Source organism: Giraffa tippelskirchi, chromosome 11 (assembly GCF_054371585.1).
Source record: "Giraffa tippelskirchi isolate mGirTip1 chromosome 11, T2T-mGirTip1v1.2.pri, whole genome shotgun sequence".
NCBI lineage: Eukaryota > Metazoa > Chordata > Mammalia > Artiodactyla > Giraffidae > Giraffa > Giraffa tippelskirchi.
In genome coordinates, this window is record NC_137285.1 from 137,610,285 (window position 1) to 137,631,856 (window position 21,572).

Consider the following 21,572-nt stretch of genomic DNA (forward strand, 5'->3'; position numbering starts at 1 on the left):
CAGACTCTTTTATCCATTCATTTAAAAATGTTAATGCTCACCAGAGTCATCACATTTTAGAGGAGGTCTTAAAGCCTAATTCTCTTGTTTTCATTACATTTTTATTTTAGTGTCATGTAAGTCATAAGAGATTTGTAAACAGAGGAGGGACATAATCTGATTTATATTTGAGGGGAGACGGGTGGAGAGGGGCCAGGGCTGTACTATGTTGGGGAAAGGCTCTGTTGGAGGGGTGTGCCAGGCTGTATTGTAAAGGGCTTTTCTACTGTTCTCTCTCTCTGGAAGTTCCTATGATTTCATTATCCCCTGTTTTCTGAAAATTTATGGTGATCTTTGCTGACACAGGTCTGTTTTCATTTTTGGTACTGGGCACTCAGTAGCCTTTTAGTCTGGAAAGCTACATCCTTGGTTCTGGGAAATTGTCTTGAATTACTTTTTGATGACCTTCTTTCCATTTCCTCTCTTTTTCCCTAGAATGTTTGCTCCCTGGATATCGAACTTCTTAGATGCAACTCTAATATTTTTGTACTCTCTTCTGTTTTCTTTCTTTTTGCTCTATTTTCTGAGACTTTCCTCAACTTTATTTTCCATGTTCTTTATTGCAAGATGCATGTAATTTTCTTTTTTTGCATTTTATTTTAAAATCCACTAAATAGTAAAGCCATGTCCATGAAAAGGAAAGTAAGGACGGATGCCACAAAACCACATCTAGAGTGATCAGGACAGCATGCCAGAGCTGCATGAGGACTGGACCATTAGAACTGTGTGAATGAAGGTAGCATCTCATCCTTGATAAGGCTGAGCACGGTGCCCCTCGAGGGGCAGTGCTTGTGTTTGTGACACTGAATGAGTGAGCAGAGGAGATGGAGGTGTCAGGGGGTCTTGGGTATTCCTAGCGTGTTGTAGAACGCCTCAGGTGGGGTGACCAAGGGGGCTCAGTAAGTTCTAGGATCCCTGACACTGCGAGAGGGAAGTGATACAACAGGGGCTGGGTCTCTGGCTGGGTCTCTGCAATGTGTGCGTCTTTTCTGGGTTAGGCATTCCATCCTCTGAAGCACTTCCCTTTCCTATCCTTGATGTTCCTATTTCAGTTTATGGCACCACATTGGTTGCCTGAGTATCATTTTGGCCTCTATACTACCTTTTGGTTCCCATCTCTCCTTTGTATCCCCCTGGCCTTTATTCAAGACTTCACTGTTACTGATCTTCTGGAATCCTTCCTACTTCCCAGTTAGTCTCTAAATGCCTCCGTTCTTGCCATTGTAGCTTGTTTTTCACATTGCTTTCATATTCATCTTTGTGTTGCAATCTTTTTCAAAACCAATACAGCTGCACATTGTCTACTGATTATTAAAAACGTTTCAGTTTAACATACAAGGCCCTATTCCCTAGTACTGCCATTATATAGGTAAAACTCAGTAAACATGGTTCCCAAATGTTCCCTTCCACCTTCTTGATTTTCTTCTTATTGTTCTTTCTTTCTGGATGGTCACCCTTCATTTCTGGCCAGTGAATTTCTACTCATCCTTTAAGATGCACCCCAGGGGTCACTTCCTCTGAAATTTTCTGATCCTTCCCTGAAACCTCGGTAGCATTTTGTAACACTGTTGCTACTTGTCACATTCTGCCTTGTGAACACTGCTTCTCTGTCCCTCTACTCCAGTCTAAGGGCAAACACTAAATCTCATTCATTCATGCATATTTAGGAAGCAGGTTTCTTACATATTATGGTTCTCATCACTGGCTTCCTTTAATTACAAAATCCAGGATGAGTGCCACAAAAGTGGGTCACATCAAGATTTTTTTCATTCAACTAATGTTTCTTTACAATCTGCTTCCTTTGTTACATTTTGTTATAGAAACAATGTCATGATTTGTGACATTGAATTTATGATAAAAAAGGAACCCAAAATGTCTGCGCAAGCTGCACCAGAATGTTGATTTATTGAGCGAACAAGTAGAAAAAGTAATTCCATCCAGTACAAAAGTGGGAGGAAAGAAAGACCCAATGATATGATTTTAATGTAAGTAAATTTTATAAGACAGAATATAGGAAGTAATTTCAGTATCAAAATAATGGCAAGTCAGTAATAAAGGTTATGGTACATGATATGTAATTATAATACTTTTCAGGTCTATAAAAATGCTCTGTCTTTTTAAAGAGTTTTTCTGTTGTTCATTACACTTCAGACGGTAGTAGATTATCTCCATTGTATATGCTTAGAATATTGACATCCCTGTTAAGATTAGAAAAGTAAATCTAATAACTTTTCAAATTGTGTTAATACTGGCTAAATTCTCAGAAGAAATTAGCATAAATTTTAGTTTAGATTGAACAGTATTTTCAAAGGATAGCTTATGTGTAATTGGCAGCAATGGTGCTTGAAGTAATTAGGGTGTTTAACAACCAGGCAGAAAAAAACCACTAATTATTCTTATCTTCTTTTTTTCCCCCCACAAAGTTGGGAAAATCCAGAAAGTATTTGTATCACAGACATATTGGGGCATTTAGAAAAAACACAGTATATCTTTGCAAAAATGATTTCCTGAGCCCTTTGGGTTTCAAAAGGTTGTTGTCTTGAACTGAAAGACGATTTAGCTTAGAAAGCAGAGACCCACTTAGGAGACTTTAGTTTTTGGAGAATAGTTTATGGTTTTCTTTAAGTGCTTTGGTTATAGTATTATCCTGTTGTTGACATAATGACTGTAATGACTTTTGATGACTCGACGTTTTTATATCCGTATATATACCTGTGGCAATGGCACCCCACTCCAGTACTCTTGCCTGGAAAATCCCATGGATGGAGGAGCCTGGTAGGCTGCAGTCCATGGGGTCGCTAAGAGTCGGACACGACTGAGCGACTTCACTTTCACTTTTCACTTTCATGCACTGGAGAAGGAAATGGCAACCCACTCCGGTGTTCTTGCCTGGAGAATCCCAGGGACGGCAGAGCCTGGTGGGCTGTTGTCTATGGGGTCGCACAGAGTCGGACACGACTGAAGCAACTTAGCAGCAGCAGCATGTACCCTTGAAGGCTTCCTTGGTGGCTCAATGGTAAAGAACCCATCTGCCAATGCAGGAGACGTGGGTTTGATTCCTGGGTCGGGAAGATGCCTTGGCAAAGGAAATGGTGACCCAGTCCAGTATTCTTGCCTGGGAAACCCTGTGGACAGATGAGTCGTGTGGGCCACAGTCCATGGTTGGCAAAAGTCGGACACGACTTAGTGACTAAACAACAGTATATGCATGATATATATTTCGTGTGCAAAGAAATTTATATTACTTTGCATTGATTCCAGCCTATTTTCAAGTGTGAAAGAAATTCATAGGTCTATGTTGCCTTTTTGTTTTGCTAAAATTGAGTTTGCTAATCTTTCTCTGGGGACAAAATCCTGCAGTGTTTGTCTTTCTTCAGCTCTGTTCCTTTTTACTGTTCTGTCCTGTGGGCTTTGCCTACAGCGCCGGTTTCTGCTTCCCCTCAATGCACCGAGTGTGAGTGTGACAGAGAGAGGTACGTGTTGGTGGTTGTTTGGTGTCTGAACAGCTGAACACCTGGCTGCTTGTGTGCAGGTGCACAGTTCTCTGGAGAGGGGGCTTTCATTCAAGACAAACAGAAAGAAGAATATGTGCAGGTTGCAGGTGAGGGCTTGAGTGTTGGACTTGAGAGGCTTCTGTTTTCCAAACAATAAGGAAACAAACAAGCAAAAAAAACCAGTAAGGAAACGTGAGTCCCTTGCATGTCAGGAACTGTGTAAAGGGCTGTTCAGAGTATTTCTGGAAAATTTCTTCACTTACGTAATGGCTTCTGTATTTGTTGGCCTAAGTGAGTGTATTATATCCTGCCATTAGGGTCCTCGTGTTAGGATCCCAGATGGTACCCACAATGATCACTTCACATTGCGGTGAAATTAAGCTCTAATATGCTATATATCAAATAAATAAACCATCCAATGCCATCCACCATAGTTTAGAATGAGAAATGAAATATATTTTGCTACAAGTGTGCTCCCATCTTCAATTCCCCCTAATTTGACAGTCATGACATTTTAAGCAATTAATTAATCAAAATAGAAAGCATTAAGAAAACAGTAAGTGTCAATTGAGTGTTTACCACATGTTCGCCTTCAGTTTAGATGAGATGTGGGAGAAGGAAAAAAGAGTGGCTAATTACTCAGTAACATCACAGAGAGGCCAGTTTTGACACAGGAAAGAGAAATCAATGCAATATCCAGGGAACCCAGTGGTGAACTAGTACTACATTAGTTAGACTCATTGTTTCAAATAAACTGACCTTCCATAGCTAAAATATTAGTTGCTCAGGCGTGTCTGACTCTTGGCAACCCCATGGACTGTATGTAGCTTGTCAGGTTCCTCTGTCCATGGAATTCTCCCTAACCCTAACCCTCCAGGCAAGAATACTGGAGTGGGTAGCCATTCCCTTCTCCAGGGGATCTTCCCAACCCTGGGATTGAACCCAGGTCTCCTGCATTGCAGGCAGGTTCCTTACTATGTGTGTCATCAGGGAAGCCCTGAGATAAGGGGAGAAGTAAGTAGACCTTACTTTCTAGAAGTTGAGCTCAGTGTTCCTTTGGGAAGAGATGGCTCATCCTGAGGACATGGCATCCATAGTACATACCTGTATCTGTATGTATTTCCCTGCCTCTCCCCTCCCCCATCAGACAGTACCCTACAGATGGCACATATTCATCTTGCGGTGCTGGAGGGTTGACATCAGAAGCAAAGAAACCCTTGAAACCCATCCCTCTCAGCCCACAAGAGCAGCTTTTCTCCACCACAGCGATGAAAGCCGGAGATAAGAGGGGCATTCCCACCACTGTACTCTCTTGTGGGTAGCTGACAGTTAACACAGGTGGGCGTCAGTGGCTGCCCATCTTTTGAAGGTTGTCTGTTGAAGTGGAAGCCCACCTCCCTGGGACCAGTGCCCTGCTTTGGCCCAGGAGCTGCTCTGAGAGTAACCAGGTGGTGAGGACCTGCCTGGATTTTCAGAAAATTAGACGTGGTTGTCAAGAAACCCTCTGTCGTTTAAAGGCAAGTTGGTGAGCCTTCGAGATGAGTGCCCGTTTGAGGGGCCACCTTGATTCTTGTTTTTGCAGAGGTCAGATTAGATTGCTTTGCAACTGGCTCATCCACCTCCTCCCATCACCTGGGTGGGTGAGAGGCTGGGTCGGTGCAACTCTGGGGTGCACACAGCTAAAGTACAGAAGAGAAGCAAGTGTTAAATGAGTCAGCTGTTCACTAAGCAAACATCATTTTGTTTAAATTACACTGTGCTATTTTATCTTGACCCACAAGCCAGTGCAGCGCATTGTAATACATTATCACATACAAGATAGTTGGCTCATTAATAATACCCCAGGAAGGAGACAGGGGTAAACAATGAAAACTCCCACACATTAGCACCATAATGTACTACAATATTTTTCTTTCTTTTCATCAGAATCCTCCATGTAATTAAACCCCAAGTAAGTCAGCAAACAAATCCCTCAGCTTCTTTTATTGTACTTTTTTTTTTTTTGAAGTGAATTAGTTATTTTTCATACTAAGTAACGACTAAGCACAAGGTCCTAGATGGAGATGAACATTTTCCTGTAGACAATAAATATTCGTTGAGTGCTTGTGATAAGCAAGGCATCAGCACTCTGGAGTTGCAGCAGTAAAGACACATTGCTGATAAATGCTATGATGAATGCCAACCTGGATGAAGGGAAAGAGAGAATTTGGATGGAAAGGGAAAGCCGCATTAAGGAAGATACAGGTAAGCTGAGACTGTAATGGCAAGATGGGGCCAGGCTTGCAATGACCTGGAGAAAGTGTGTTCCTGGTTGAATCAATAGCTAGGTTATGACCCTAAAGTGAAACAAACTTGATGACAAGAGAAACGTAAGGAATGACTGTGTGTCTGGAGTGTAACGAGGGAAAGCAAAGATTCTTGGGGATGAGTGAGGCAGCTAGTGGGATTCACTATCTGTCTGACGTTGGAGGTCATGGTGGGGGTTGGATTCTAATCTCAGTGCTGTGAGAAGCCGTGGAATTTTGAAATCTTTGATGTGCTTTTTATTTTAAGAGACCAATTCTGCTTGATGGGGTTGAGATGGGATCAGGAGAAGCAGCAGGGTGATCAGCTATGTGGCTGGTACTGCAGTCATCCAGGTGGGGGTGATGGTGTCTTGAGTGTTAATGGTGGAGGTGGAGAAACGTGGATGGATTTAGGACCCATTCTGGAGATGGGGTTGATGGGGCTTAGTGAGGGTTACATAGAGGGAGGTTTAGTGGATGACAGAGTTGAGGCTGAATCCTAAGTTTTTGCCTCACAGTTTTCTCTTCCAACCTCTGAGGGGTCAAGCTGGGATAAAGAAAAACAGGTTGACCAGGTTGAGATCTGTCTGGAACTTCCAAACATTAACACTATGATATTTAATATAGGAGGTTTTATTCTTTACGAAACATAATCTCTTCTGACTTGTGATACTTCTCAAGCCACATGCTAGTTTCCCTCTTTTCAAGTTAAAACCTATGGCTTACTTAATTCCACTATCACTTTGCAATAGTCCGGCCTCATTCTAACTCATCTCAGCATGTGAGAGAGGTTTTAAGCCAGTCACCTAAATATCAGTGGTGCCCATGTCACCTAGTATAGACCTAGAAATTGCCTAATAAATGTCTGGAATTGGATTGAAAAAGGATTTAGGGCAAAGCCTCTCTTGTGTGGTCTGCAGTCCTGAAGTCCCGCATGGTCCTGTGAACTGTTACTGGTCCATGGAAAGATAAGTCTGGAACTGAAGAGTAAACATTTTGAAACTTTTATGGCGAATTGAAATTGCTGTGACATCCAAGCAGCCTGTCATTTTCCCATTAATTTACTTTTATTCTATTTTATAATGTAGCCATCTAAGATAGGTTGGAAATTATCAGACAAAAAGAACTGATTTTTCACCCCCAACCGTTTAAGCAGCACTGGTTGAGGACACTAGACAGTATCACTGCCTTCCCAAGTGGGAAGAGTGCGGTGACAGCACTCAGTAGGTCAGGTGTTAGGAGGCAACAGGGCCACTTCTTGCTCTTTGTTGCTTGGCTTCTTCCGGTCACAAGCGGGTTCTGGGTTGTCCAGGACACGCCTGATTCGTGTCACCTCGAAAAAGCCGAAACAGGAAGTGAGTGAAGGAATACCAGGAGTGTGCATTGTGGGGAAGCATGAAGCTGAGCTTGCACAGATGACTGAAAATCGTGTATGGACAAGACTAATTTCATCTATTTCTTCTCTATGAGCCGCTCCCAGGGGGAGATTTGGAATTGGTTTTGCAATTCAGAAAGCCGTCAAATTTGGAGTGGAGAGGTACTTTCTGATACTGTTTAGTGCTATTCCTTCATTTTCCAGATGAAGTAACTCATATCCTAGGGATATGTTTCGAGAGGAAACAATCTCATAAGGTCCAGGAGACAAGGATAAAGGACACTGACTGATCTTTTCCACCCCAAACCAAGCTGAGTGTGTGGATGGTTTTACACAAGGCTCATTTTTCGGTGTTGTGATTTGGATCAACTTTTTTCACAAATCCACATCTCTGTAGAGCCTAGGAATCTATTTTCAGCCTCTTGTTTTGACATAAACCAAAGTTCTCTTTAGTTGTAAATTTGGACTGGAAACATACAATCACGTGCTCTAGCAGCTTTCCTCAGTTTGCACATCTGTCGTTGGAAATATTTGCCAAGAAAACTTCACGAGGTGTCTTTTACGAGGAAACCAAGGAAACCAAGCAACCCGCATGGTTTGTCTGCCTCCCCTCTGTATCCATTTCTCATAGGATTTTATGAGCCTTTAATTGTTATATTGAGGGTCGTCAGGGCTTGGTGGATAAAAGGCTGAGTTTTGGGGTCAGGAACAACAGGTTTGAGTTTAGCACACATTAGTTGGATGATCATGTGAATAATGTCTACTATACCGGTTTAAGGCATGCATCGTCCAGTGGGGGTAATATTACTTACTTCACAGTGTTGTGAGGTTAAAAAGGTGGTGGTGGTGGTTTAGTTGCTAAGTTGTTTTTCACTCTTTGTGACCCCATGAACTATAGTCCGCCAGGCTCCTCTGTCCATGGGCTTTCCCAGGCAAGAATACTGGAGTGGGTTGTCATTTCCTTCTCCAGGCAATCTTCCTGACCCAGGGATTGAACCCATGTCTCCTGCACCGCAGGCAAATTCTTTACTGCTGAGCCACCGGGGAAGCCCAAGGTTAAAAAGAAATGAAACATATAAGCCCTTAGCATGGTATATGCATGCTCAGTTGTGTCCAACTCTTTGTGACCCCATGGACTGTAGCCTGCCAGACTCCCCTGTCCATGGGATTTCTCAAGCAAGAATACTAGGATGGATTGCCATGCCCTCCTCCAGCGGATCTTCCTGACCCAGGGTTCAAACCCACGTCTCCTGCATCTCTTGCATTGCAGGTGGATTCTTTACCACTGAGCCACGAGAAGCTCTATAATAAAAAACTTCTATTGTCATATGTCGAAAATATCTTTCTTTGCGATTTCAAATTGCACATGAGAACATTAAAGGCTCTGATAAGTCCTGCAGTAAAGAAATACTTTTGCTTAAAGTTGCACAGAGCATTTTTCAAACCTCACTGTCTCTTTTTCTTTTCTTTCTCCTTCCTTCTTTCTTTCCTTTTTCCCTCTCTACATCCTTACGTTCTGTTTCTTTCCTTCCTTCCTCCTTCTCTTGTTCTTTCCTTAATTTCCTTCCTCCTTTCTTCTTCCTCTTCTCCTTCTCTTTCCCATCCATCCCTCCTCTGCTCTCCCCTGCCCTTCCTGTTTTCCAGACTACCTCTAAGCTATGAGAGATTTTGACTGAGGAACAGTTAGACCTACTTGGAATGTCTGAATTATCCAACAATTATAAAAATTATTCTTTATAATTATAAATTATTATTTAATATTAATAAAATCTAATAAAGTAATAAAATCCTTGCAGTTTTCTCATCATATTTAAATATAAAAAATTGCCTAGAAAATAATGTCCAGTCTTATCTTTGTCAATAGGTCTGAAAAATAGCTTTCTCTTTTGTGGATTAGCACAAACCTGATTTGTGATTCAGGAGACACAGGTTCAATCCCTGGGTCAGAAAGATCCCCCGGAGGAGGAAATGGCAACCTAATCCAGTATTCCTGCCTGGAAAATCCCATGGACAGAGGAGCCTGGTGTGCTACCGTGCGTGGAGTGGCAAAGAGTAGGACACAAATGAGCATGCAAAAGACAGACAAACCTGATTGGATTTTCTAAAGCAATGTTTTCATTTCATTTCATTTCATGCAAAGATGAGCACAATAAAGGACAGAAATGGTATGGCCCTAACAGAAGCAGAAGATACTAAGAGATGGCAAGAATACACAAAAGAACTACACAAAAAAGATCTTCATGACCCAGATAATCATGATGGTGTGATCACTCACCTAGAGCCAGACATTCTGGAATGTGAAGTCAGGTGGGCCTCAGGAAGCATCACTATGAACAAAGCTAGTGGAGGTGATGGAATTCCAGTTGAGCTATTTCAAATCCTCAAAGATGATGCTGTGAAAGTGCTGCACTCAATATGCCAGCAAATATGGAAAACTCAGCAGTGGCCACAGGACTGGAAAAGGTGAGTTTTCATCCCAATCCCAAAGAAAGGCAGTGCCAAAGAATGCGCAAACTACTGCACAATTGCACTCATCTCACACGCTAGCAAAGTAATGCTCAAAATTCTCAAACTCTGAGGTGCATGTAAATCCCTTAGGGAACTTGTTAAAATACAGAGTATGATCCAACAGTACTGGGGGGGAGCCTGAAATGATTCTAACAAACTCCCCAGTGATGTTTATTAGAGAAGCAGAGTCTCAGACCTCACCTTTGATTTAGAGTCAAGACACACACTTTCACAAATCCCCAGGTGATTCGTAAGCACATAAAAGTCTGGGAAGCACCGGTCCATCAGGGTTTCTCAATATTAACTCTATTGACATTTTGGACCTGATAAATCTTCATCCTGGGGGCTAGCTTCTGCATTGTAGGCTGTTTAGCAGCATGTCTGGCCTCTTCCCACTGGATAGCAGTAGCATTCCCTTACCAATTGTTATAAGCAAAAAAACTTCTGCACAAATGGATGAGCATGCTCTGGGATGGGAGGCAGTAAGAACTCACCCTAGTTGAGAACAGTTGGTCTAAATTCAATGGATTGTCTCATTCTGTTCCAGGGATTTTTTTGTTTGTTTCTTTTTTCTGGTAAGTGTCTCACTTTTTGTTTGTTTGGGGGCATTTTTTTTGCCACACCACTTGGCTCGTGGGATCTTGCTTCCCCAACCAGGGATCAAACTGAGGCCCCAGCACTGAAAGCATTGAGTCCTAACCATTTGACCACCAGGGAATTCCCTTGGGTTTTGGTTTTTTAATTTTTTCTTAATGAGATATTATTGACATATAACATTATATTAGTTTCAGGTATATAACATAGTAATTCAATATTTGTATGTATTGTGAAATAATCACCACAAATTAATATCCATCACCATACACTGCCAGGATTTTTTTTTCTTGTAATGCGAACTTTTAAGATCTACTGTCTTAGAAACTGTGAAATATACAATAAAATATTAGTTTTACAAGTGACTAGTAATAGCTGTACACTATATTCTCATGAGTTGTTTATTTTACTAGTGGAAGTTTGTACCTTTTGACCCATTTAGAGATATTTTAAATAAGATAACTAAGTGATAAACTCACTTAAAATAATAAAGTTGCCCATCCATAGTTCCCAAAGCTGTTTCACATCAGAATCACCTAGGGGAAGATTTGCAGAGTCTGACTCATTAGGACTGGGGAGAAGTTCAGGAGCCAGCTTTTTAAAATAAAAATAATATTTTAGACTTAGGTAACACTTACTGTGTGCCAGGCACAGTTATAGGAGCTCTGCGTGCATTAACTTGTTTAATCTTTATAAAACCCTATAGGGACTTTCCTGATGGTCCAGTGGTTAAGACTCTGCGTTTCCATTGCAGAGGGTGAGGGTTCGATCCCTGGTCAGGGAACCGAGGCTGCACTGGCCCCTCGGCACAGCCAAAAAATAAAGAGAAACCAAAAGCAAACACTATTAGGTGGGTCCAGGTATTATCTCTATTTTACAGATGAGGAAATCAAGCCACAGGGTAATTTCAAAGATCACACAGTCAGTGTTAGAAACTGATGGGCAGCGGAGGCGGGGAGGGTGTCTGCCTAGAGGGTTGTGCTTGGGAAAAGTGTCCCACGTGCTGGTGTCCCTGAGGATGGCAGGATGGGGGTTGGACAGCCCGACACTCTCTGGATAGTTTTCCATTTTAGCACTTGGAAAGATTGGGCCACTGACATTTTCAGAGCTATTTCCTTATGCCAAGATTTTGGAATCCTTCACTTTATCTGGGCCAAGTAATATAGTTGTCCCTTTAGGGCATTTTGACTTACTTCCCTCAGTTGACTTCTCTTGCCCTTCTATTTTCTATTGCCTTTTCCTCAGGCTTCCCAGGTGGCACAGTGGTAAAGAATCCACCTGCCAGTGCGGGAGAAGCAAGAGATGTGGGTTTGATCCCTGGATCAGGAAGGTCCTCTGGAGGAGGGCGCGGCAACACACTCCAGTATTCTTACCTGGAGAATCCCATGGACCGAGGAGCCTGGCAGGTTACAGTCCATGGGATTGCAAAAGAGTCGGACCTGACTGCGTGACTGAGCACACCTCTTCACCGCCCCTGCAAAGTGGTGCTGGCTTTTATCCGACAATTGCTTGTATCTTGAGTGAAGGAAATGGAAATAGTATTTATGTTCTAGTGATACTTTATGAAGGAGGAAACTTTTTCTTAAAAATCTAGAGTTTAAATGATTAACATTATGTTACTGACACATTTAGTCTACTACAGATAATTTTTATTTCTTTTTACCTCAGCTGGTGCAGAATGAGGATATTAAAGCTACAATTAATTACTATGGTGAGCACTGAATTGTGGGCCACATGAAAACAAGATGACATTTTAAAAGGCCTTAATGTAGAGTTCTTCACTTAGATCTTCACTTAGACTTCCCTGTAGCTCAAAGGGTAAAGAATCTGCCTGCGAGGCAGAAGACCAGAGTTCGATCCCTGGATTGGGAAGTACTTCTGGAGAAGGGAATGGCAATCCACTCTAGTATTCTTGCCTGGAGAATTCCATGGACAGAGAAGACTGGTGGGCTACAGTCCATGGGGTCGCAAAGAGCCAGATACCACTGAGCAACTAACACACAGTCTCACTTAGATCGAGACATCCAGGGACACAAGTTTCTAGAAGTATTTCCTGGAGTTATTTCTAGAAATAAAGCTGTTTAAAAAATTAAAGCTCCTTTAAATTAGCATTTACTATATTTCAGGCACTGTTTTAAGTTCTTTAAGTATATGAACTCTTTTTAGTCTCTCCAACAGCCCTATGGATAGGTACAGTTATTACTAGCAGCATATAGATGAGATCACTGAGACACAGAGAGGTTGTGCAACTTGCCCAAAGTTGCACAGCTGAGACGTGGCAGAGCTGGGATTCTAACCTAGGTGCTCTGGCTCCAGAGTTTGGTCTGTGGACCACCTTTACTGGATTTTGGCTGGTATTATATCAGCTCACTGTGGTAATGTGGTAGCCTTGTGCTGGCCAGAACTTAAATTATCATTTTCTGTGTCCTTCGTTAATTAAAGAAAAAAAAAGGGTAACAAAGGATTATTAATAAATGCTATTAGCTTATTATTGGTTATTAGCATAATGAAATCCCATGGACAGAAGAGCCTGGTGGGCTACATACAGTCCATGGGGTCGCAAAGAGTCTGAACGACTCTAACTAAACAGCAACAACAAAAACAGAACAATGATGTTTCAATACATGGAAATTTGGGGAAAAGTGTGACAAGGGTCCTTAATTGTGAAGATCCTGGACAAACATGGGTGATGACTGCTCATGGGATGATAATGTTGCCCTCCGACAATATTTCTGTGTCAGAGGGGGCGTTCACTGGAGGGTCTCAGGAGTCAACTTAAGGGGCTATGGAAATGTGAATGTAGGGATCAGGGACTGGGGAAACCTTTAGAATCCCTATTTGCAATGGAGATAGCTGTGTCTACTGTCTCAATAAGGCTCTTATTTGGCTTTCAATAGAGGGGATCAGTCTTCTTTTTGGAAGTGAATGTTGCAGGTGAACAGGTTTTTGTTTGCCTGAGTTTTTGTTTGTTTGTTTGTTTTTTCCCCAAAGAATTGAAGACAATAAACATGGCCAGCAGTTTTTTCTCCATAACACAACCTGGCCTGTTAAAATACATAGCTCTAAGCTTTACTGAAAGAATGTATTTTCATCACTCTTTTTGCCCTCTTCTGACTATTCAAAGGAATTCTGGTCAAGAGTTCCCAGAACTCTGAATGTAGCTACTGCAGGCCCGTAACAAATTCACTAAGTGCCCCGCTACCCCCATAGCCCGGGAGCTGTTTTTTGTGGAAAGTGTGATCTCTTTTGAAGAGTTTATTCCAAAACTCTTCTGAGTTGAGATATTTCAGGAAACCTAGTCTTTTAGAATCCTTATTTGAAACATTAAAAAAAGATATGAAAATCAATTAACTTCACACATGAAAAAATTCTTCGTATGGTTTATCTTCCTTTACATAATTTCTTGATTATGTTTGGAAGTAAATTGCCATGCTTATACCTTGGATGGAAAGGAATGTCTTTTAATTAATTTGAAGCATGCTGTCGTGATGCTGATTTGAACCATAGAATGAGAAATTGGGTTGAAAGCTATAAGTCTCTCTGATAGGAGTGAGCGGCAGTTGTGATTTTATTTTATTTTTGGCTGAGTGGTAGACTCACAGTTCTGCTTTCTTAAAGGGACAAACTGAAAAATCCGTCCCTTATTTGGAAGTCAGGCTGAGTTTTATTGGCCTTTTGTTGCATGAGAATTTGTGAGGGCATTTTACAAACTTCTCCTGTTTTCTTTCTTTTTTTAAAAAAGGTAAAGACCCTGATGCTGGAAAAGACTGAAGGCAGGAGGAGAAGGGGATGACAGAGGACAAGATGGTTGGATGGCATCACCGACTCAATGGACATAAGTTGGAGCAGCTCTGGGAAACAGTGAAGAACAGGGAAGCCCGGCGGGCTGCAGTCCACGGGGTCGCAAAGAGTCAGACACGACTGAGCGACTGAAAACAGCAACAACAAATTACCAGGGTCATCAGCAGAGACACTGGCTACAAAGGAGCTGAATAGAGTGATTATATAACAATTTCTAACGGTTATGCTGTATTAAGGGCATTATCTCATTTAATTTTAACTCATTTTCAGCTGAGGAAACTTCAAAGAGAGGTTAAATAACTTGATCAAGGTCACACTGTTAGTTTATGGTTCAGCAGATCTGTTTGATTTCAAATTTATGCTCTTAATTGTTTAAGTCTTGGTATCTTAGGAAATTGGGAGCTTCTCATATGACTAGTGTTCAAGGCTAAATTGCTAAAATTAAACTTAATTTAAGTGGTGCAAATAGCAAAATAAACCTTGTAAGATATATATGATGACTAAGCTATAGGTCTACCTGTGAGTGTTAATTCAGGAATTTATAGAGTTGGCTAAAAAGTTTGTTTGGGTTTCCATAACATCTTATGGAAAAACTGAATGCACTTTTTGGCCAATCCAATAGAAACCAGATAGCCTTTTGTCTGTTTGCTCTTACCGTGACAGTGTTCGAATTTCAGGTTAATTAAAGATTTGTTGCAATAGAAGCTATTATTGATCTTTGTAATGAGGCCATTATTCATTGCTGTGGAATTCTTTAAATGTCAGAAAAGTATAGGAGGTATTTGTATCCAGGATTTAAAATACATGTGTAATTTAAAAAGAAACTGAATATCCCAATGACAAAAATCTCTGAACATTTGCTGATAGAATAGATAATGTGGATAAGGTAGGGAGGTGACTTTATACCAACGTCAAAGACACCTATATTTTATTTTATTTTATTTATTTATTTTTTTTTATAAATTTATTTATTTTAGTTGGGGGCTAATTACTTTACAATATTGTAATAGTTTTAACATTTTGTATCCTTACTTTGAAAATCACTGGAAAAATCCTGAAATGTTTTTGTTTTTTCCTCAGTAGAAGAGTCAGAGTTTTAAAGGAAGACTTACTCCATCCAAGGAAACTTTTATAGATGAGCAGAGGGCTTGGAGTTATAGGTATGTGATCAAACCAGACGTTTACTAAACTTGAGGCCATATTAAGAAGATATTTAAACATTTTCCAAAACCTGTAATTGATTAATACATGTTACATAATCCTCATTTTTCAGATGGAGAAACCAAATTTTATAATAGTTAATCAATCATGTTAAAGATTATCCAGAATATTCCAGAATTATCCCTCCTTCCTTGTATTTAATTCCTAGTTTTTTGCAAAACAACTAAACAGCATTCAATTCAGTTCAGTCACTCAGTCGTGTCCGACTCTCTGTGACCCCATGGACAGCAGCACTCCAGGCTTCCCTCTCCCTCACTAACTCCTGGAACTTGCTCAAACTCATGTCCATAGAGTCGGTGATGCCATCCAACCATTTCATCCTCTGTTGTCACCTTCTCCTCCTACCTTCAATCTTTCCCAGCATCAGAATCTTTTCCAATGAGTCAGTTCTTCGAAACAGCGGGCCAAAGTATTAGAGTTTCAGCTTTAGCATCAGTCCTTCCAATGAATATTCAGCACTGATTTCCTTTAGGATTGACTGGTTTGATCTTGCAGTCCAAGGGACTCTCAAGAGTCTTCTCCCACACCACCATTCAAAAGCATCAATTCTTCGGCGCTCAGCATTCTTTATGGTTCAACTCTCACATCCATACATGACTACTGGAAAAACCATAGCTTTGACTAGACAGACCTTTGTCGGCAAAGTAATGTCTCTGCTTTTTAATATGCCGTCTAGGTTGGTCATAGCTTTCCTTCCAAGGAGCAAGTGTCTTTTAATTTCTTGGCTGCAGTCGCCATCTGCAGTGATTTTGGAGCCCAAGAAAATAAAGTCTGTCACTGTTTCCATTGCTTCCCCATCTATTTGCCATGGGAATAACATTCAGTTGGGTTTAATTCTTACATTAATTCCATGGTGTAATATTAAGATATTAAAAAAAATCACAAATGTACAAATTATTCAATACAGAAAGATTAGAGTATTAAAAAATGTATCAGAAAAACAAAACCTGCCAACTCAGAAAACCTCTCCACAAAGATAGAAGAGAAACAGTTTTATTACTGAACCAGCATTAAACAAGGACATGATGAGTATCACAGGCAATCCATTAAGAGATTACAAAGACAGAAAGAAATCTCACCCCTTTCTATAGTTTCTATAGCCAAGCAGATACACTCATTCCATACACATTCTCAAGATAAAGGACAAGTAGCCCTCAAGAGGACTTGATAGCACTGTTTGCACATGTAGTTCTTCCTAAATTCACCATGTAATGGGGATAATGATCTGTGTTTGCTAGTTGCCTTTATCCAAAGAAAAAGTAGATTTCTCATATCTCTAGACAAGAGGTACGTTTGCACTATGATTTCAGGAGGGGAGGCTCCTGTCCTCCCATGAAACTGAGAGATAAGGGTCCTATCTTTCTTGATGATTACTTTTCAAAGAGATGGCTCCCTGCTCCTGGAGGAAACATCCCTGGATTGTAAAATTGGCAAGAGACTTATTTACTTTCTAAAGAGATTTACATACATTTTGAGGAGGCAGAGAAAGAGCTTACAACGATGAATTTTGAAAGGTAAAGCTCAAAGAAGAAAGGAAGCTGGAGGATGGCATCTTTCTGTTTTCTTTGCCTCGTGGAGAATTGCTTTTTGTTTTTTTTTCTTATTTCTAATTTGTATTTACCCTTACATCACCAGTATCAGCATCACCTAAGATTCTGACTTCTAAATGTTACACTTTTTCATGCACTATTTGTATCTTATTCCATGGTGGTGCTTCTCCTAAAAGTATAAAGACACACACACACACACACACACACACACACACACACACGTGATCTGGAGTAATTGCTGGCAATATTTAGTTCTATTCTTTTAAGTCTTCTCTCTATGAAACTTGACTTTAAAAAAAATCAACATCTACCATTCTTTTAAGAGGTCTTCCTGAACATAGAGCAGACGATTGAAAATTACTTGATGTGAGGTTTCTCTTTCAGTGGACTCTGACATATTAGAAACCAGCATAGGAGTGAGACGTTTCGCATAGCATTCAATTAGTGGCTGTTTGTTTGGTCCAGTTTTATGTGACTTGTGCAGTAATCAAAATAATTATGAGCACAAATTGCCTGTGCAAAATTGAGACCCGGTAGGTGTCCTCATCCACTCCCCTGTCCCCCTGGGGAACTGCTGGTTCCCGACGACAGGGTTGTCTGCAGACACCAGTGTACAGTGCAGGGGTTGCTTACCTGCTCGCTGCTTCAGGGCTTCTCTTTCAAGAGGCAAAGAGATTAAAAATGTAAGAGCCTCACGATAGCAGAGGAGGAAGGGAAACATCAGGGGTCGGGAGAGGGCCTTTTGAACTGCCAGCATTTTAGTGCCCTCATCATCCATTTGTGCAAGTCAGGTCTTCCCTTTGATTATTCAAGAGTCTCTCTTACTATTAGACTGAAAGCTCCCTGAGGTTATGACCATGTATCATGCCTCTTCTGTACTTCCTGTAGTACTTTCTCAAAAACTGAAGATGAAGCAGGTACTCAGGAAGGAACTGGAGAATTTAACTGAAGAGCTAGGGCAGTACAACAGGGTGATATTTTGAAACATTTTCTTATTTTACACTTCCTTACATGTAATCTTCTCTCCAGCTTACTTGAGGCATCCTCCTAACTCTTAGAATGTTTACTAAAGGGAGACAAAGAGAAAGAAGGAGTTAATATTCCAGGTTCGGTGTTCAAAATAGTATTTTTGATTCTGCAGTAAGATAAGACATTTTCCTCCTAAGGGAAAAAGACATCTAGGAATCCTTTTTTAGGGGTCCCACTTACTGGGTGGCTCAGATGGTAAAGAATCTGCCTGTAAGGCAGGAGACCTGCATTTGATCCCTGGGTTGGGAAGATCCCCTGGAGGAGGGCATGGCAACCCTCTCCAGTATTCTTGCCTGGAGAATTCCATGGACAGAGGAGCCTGGTGGGCTACAGTCCATGGGGTCACAAGGAGCTGGACACGGCTGAGCGACTGAGCACACACTCACTCCGAGCTTATTGAGAGGAGGCCTCAGTAGATTAAAGGATAAAGATTTTCCAAGTGTAGAGACTCCTCCTTCTGCCTAGGACAGGTAGGGCACAAGACTTGATGTCCAGAAGGAGGCCAGTTTGTAGAGGAAATGGAAAATCCATGGTCTATCCCTCTGGCATAGGGGGATGGGAAGAAGAGGAGGGAGAGAAAGGAAGTGGAGGGGGGGTGAGATCTCTTTTCTTCTGGGCCTGACCTGGGGCGATGGGAAGTGTGTGTGTGTGTGTGTGAGTGTGTGTGCCTGTGTGTGACTATGTGTGTGTGACTGTGTGTAAATGAGTGTGTGACTGTGTATGTGTGAGTGACTGTGTGTGAGTGTGTGTGTGTGACTATGTGTGTGTGTGTGTGTGTATGTGACTGTGTGTGAGAGTGTGTGTGTGTGTGTGTGTGTGTGTGTGTGTGTGTGTGTGTGATACGAGCAGTAAGCTGGGATTCTGGGTGTAGACTGGTTTCTCAGGTTGCCTGAGTGTGTGTGCCTGTGTGTGACTATGTGTGTGTGACTGTGTGTAAATGAGTGTGTGACTGTGTATGTGTGAGTGACTGTGTGTGAGTGTGTGTGTGTGACTATGTGTGTGTGAGTGACTGTGTGTGTGTGTGTGTATGTGACTGTGTGTGAGAGTGTGTGTGTGTGTGTGTGTGTGTGATACGAGCAGTAAGCTGGGATTCTGGGTGTAGACTGGTTTCTCAGGTTGCCCGTGCAGCCACCTGTGGCAGCTTTGTCAGAAGACACTGGCAGCTCAGCTGGGTTAGGCCTAGGAGGGCCTGGCTTTTCTGAACCAGCCTTCCTTCTTGAGTGACTGAAAGGGACCTGGGATTTCCTCACACCCCCAGGGCTGGCCACTGACCTTTGCAGAGCCTGCCTGGGGAGCCTGGCAGAAAGGAGTTACTTCAGGGGGCAAATTGGGCTTCCCTGGTGGCTCAGATGGTAAAGAATCTGCCTGCATTGCGGGAGACCCGGGTTTGATCCCTGAGTTCAGAAGATCCCCTGGAGGAGGGCATGGCACCCCACTCCAGTATTCTTGCCTGGAGAATCCCATGGACAGAGGAGCCTGGTGGGCTACAGTCCACGGGGTTGCAAAGAGTCGGACACGACTAAACAACCAACACTTTAACTTTCAGGGTGCAAAGGAGTCAGCGTTGCTGAGGACAGCAGGGCAGTGATTCCCAGCAGGCTTTAGGGTATGTCCACTGCGCCAGCAAGAACTAAGGTGAGCGGAGTCCAGCAGACCCTGAGTGATGTTGACCAAAGACTCAGAGGCACCAGCAGAATGCCCAGAGCACCTGCTCACACCTCTGTGGGCTCCAGGCAAGGGGTCAACCCAGCCTGTATCCTCCTCTGTGGATGCGGGCTGACATCTCAGGGACCCCGACGATCTCCTCTCTGTCCCCGAGAGGTCACAAAGCCACACTGTTCTTTTCAGACTCTAAGGTATCAGCTTAGGAGGTGCCCGGCAAGGGGAGGTGCAGACTCTGAAACAGTAAGCATGTATCCAAGCCGTCCCAGCCGAGATGGGATTCCAACCAAGTCTACATTACTAGGCCGGATAGACATTTCATTTTTTTCTTCTGCCATCAGCTGGTTGAAGGCCTGTGAGGGAAGCCGAACAAAACAGAAGAATAAAAAGGCTCTTTGTCTTTGTGCATCTGAATATACTGTAAGTGAATATCGATCCTGCTAGTGTGCGTGCATGTTATGGTTTTCCTTTCTTTTTTAAATTTTTTAAATACCATCTTTTTTTTAATGGAGGATAATTGCTTTACAGTGTTGTGTTAGCTTCTGCCGTACAACAACATGAATCAGCCAAAAGTATACATATTTCCCTCTCTCTTGAGCCTCCCTCCCGCCATCCTAGCTCATCACAGAGCACCCTGTGTTATACAGCAGCTTCCCACTATTATTTTACACATGATAGTGGATATATGTCGATGCCACTCTCCCAGTTCATCTCAGCCTCTCCTTCCCTCACTGTGTCCGGTCTCTATGTCTCCATTTCTATTCCTGCTTTCAAATAGATTCATCAGTGCCATTTTTCTAGATTCCATATTATATGCGTTAATATCTGATATTTGTCTTTCTCTTTCTGATTTACTTCACTCTGTATCCCAGATTCTAGTTCATCCACCTCACGACAACTGACTCAATTTCGATTCTTTTCTATGGCTGTTACGTTTCTTTAAATTCTCTTGGAATGAACATTCCCAGCTTCCTCTGTAAGCTCCCTGTAGATACTCGTGTCTGCAGGAGGCAGCACCTCTCAGGGTGGAAGGAATGTGGGGGAAAACTTCCCAGCTGCTTCAGCTGAGGTGAGGGTAAGCTGGGAGAATTAAACCTGATTTAACCAAAGCTGCTGGCCAGCAGATCTGACAAACAAATGTGCTTATTCTCTTAGAAACCCCCGTACTCTGCCTTCGTAGAGGCAGCTAAATGTCTCATTTTACATTAAATGTCAACTCATCTTCAGCGACAAAGATAAAAGCCATTTTGAATTTAACTTTTTAAAGGAGGAAACACTAAAGCTGTCAGCCTTACTATAGGAGCAAAAGAGATTCTTTATCACCGCTGCAAATAAGGTTTCCAGACAAGAACGCTGTGTGTGTGTGTGTGTGTATGTGCGTGCTTGTGTTTAGTTTTGAAAGCAGCATTTAGGAAAAAAAGCACACTTCTATTTCTAACCTGGGAATTAGAAATAGCATGGACATGGAGGGCCTACCTAGGGCCTGGGATGCAATAGGGCCATTAATAATACAGGGAAACTATAAAAATAAAGGGTAACCAGATTTTTCTTCATCAGAAGTATGCTTGACACACAGTATACCCTCAGTTTTTACTAGTTAATTGTAAGAAACCATATGTTCTTGGAACCCTGAAGGTGCACTGGTGCAAGCTTTGGAGATTGTTCTTTTCAGGTAAATAAACTTCCTAAGGTACATCTTTAATTCATTTAGAAAAATAACTCTTTTTTTCCCCGAAAGTTTCAGATGGTTTGTGAGTCTCTGATATTCATACTAACTAAAAACTCCTATACTATTAATAAAGAGAGAAGAAATGTCCAAGAGCAGGCAAGTCAGCTGCTGGACTGATCATTGTGAGTTTTTGGAATCTCCCATCTTTTCCCGTCTCTTTCTCTTTTCCCTCTTACAGACCAGGATAAGAGTTGGTTCCTAATATTTGGATGAAGGCTTTGTGAAACCTGGAGAAACACAGCAGGGTGGGATCTATGCTTTGAATTGGAGGGGGGCACCCTTAAA

At 41.9% G+C, this 21,572-nt stretch overlaps 1 long non-coding RNA gene across 1 annotated transcript; it reads left to right on the top strand.

The window, feature by feature from the left end:
* Positions 1 to 5,623: 5,623 nt before the first annotated feature.
* On the top strand, positions 5,624 to 14,800 carry LOC145527163 (uncharacterized). Its single transcript, XR_014069548.1, has 4 exons — positions 5,624 to 5,777; positions 9,334 to 9,656; positions 11,541 to 11,779; positions 14,038 to 14,800. It is a non-coding gene; the product is annotated as an uncharacterized LOC145527163 (long non-coding RNA).
* The last annotated feature ends 6,772 nt before the right edge of the window (positions 14,801 to 21,572 follow it).